The following is a 993-nucleotide window of genomic DNA, read 5'->3' as shown; positions in this document are numbered from 1 at the left end:
ATATTTTTATTACATCAATATTCACAACTATAACTTCTGTGATCTACCGACAAAGATTCAGATGCACGTGTACAACTGTTCATCAAACATCTTCACTTGAATATACAGTGTATATTTAAAACTTAGTATACCAAAAACTGAATCTATAGGTTCTAAAGATCTGTTGTACAGCATAGTACTTCTAGTATACAATACTAGATTATGTACTTAAAAATTTGTTAAGAGGGTAGATCTCATGTTACATGTTCTTACCACAAAAACAAACAAAAAAGGGGACACAAAGAAACTTTTGGAAGTTCTGGATACATCCGTTACCTTGATTGTGGTGATAGTTTCGTGGGTGTATGCATATGTCCAAAGTCATCAAATTGTATACATTAAATAGGTATTTTATATTAAATATACCTCAATAGAGCTGAACTATTTAAAAACTGAATTCGTCCTATTTCCCTCATATATTCCTCTTCTCAATTATTCCCAAATTCATTTATGATAAATTCACCAGTTACCCAACCCAGAAAACTGAATTATCCTGTAAGGTCACTCATTTATATCTAATTAATCACTAGTTTTCTTAGTTTTTACCTGTTAATTGTCTAAGTTCTCCCCTTCTCACTTTTATTATCACTGCTTTAATTTAGGCCTTCATTGTTCCTGACTTGCACAACTGCTCAGCCTTCAAATTGGCTTCCCTGACTCTAATGCTAGGGTCACCCCTCTAATATGTTTATAAATCAGACTTTTGTTCCTGCCCTGTTAGAAAGACGTAGGTCAACTCCTATCATCTGTAACATAGAATATAAACAACATGCAGATACTGCTGTCATCTTCTTCGGTCTCCAGGCCACTACCCACAAAATAATTTATGCTCAAGAACTGACTAACTATATATTTTTCTTGAATACTCAATGATATTTCATGTTTTAGTGGCTTTACCCACTCTATTCCTTTAGCCTGAAAAACTCTTCCCTCTATTTAAAAAATATATACATA

Source organism: Propithecus coquereli, unplaced genomic scaffold, assembly GCF_000956105.1.
Source record: "Propithecus coquereli isolate 6110/MARCELLA unplaced genomic scaffold, Pcoq_1.0 Scaffold125, whole genome shotgun sequence".
Classification (NCBI taxonomy): domain Eukaryota; kingdom Metazoa; phylum Chordata; class Mammalia; order Primates; family Indriidae; genus Propithecus; species Propithecus coquereli.
Note: the sequence above shows the minus strand (reverse complement) of the source record.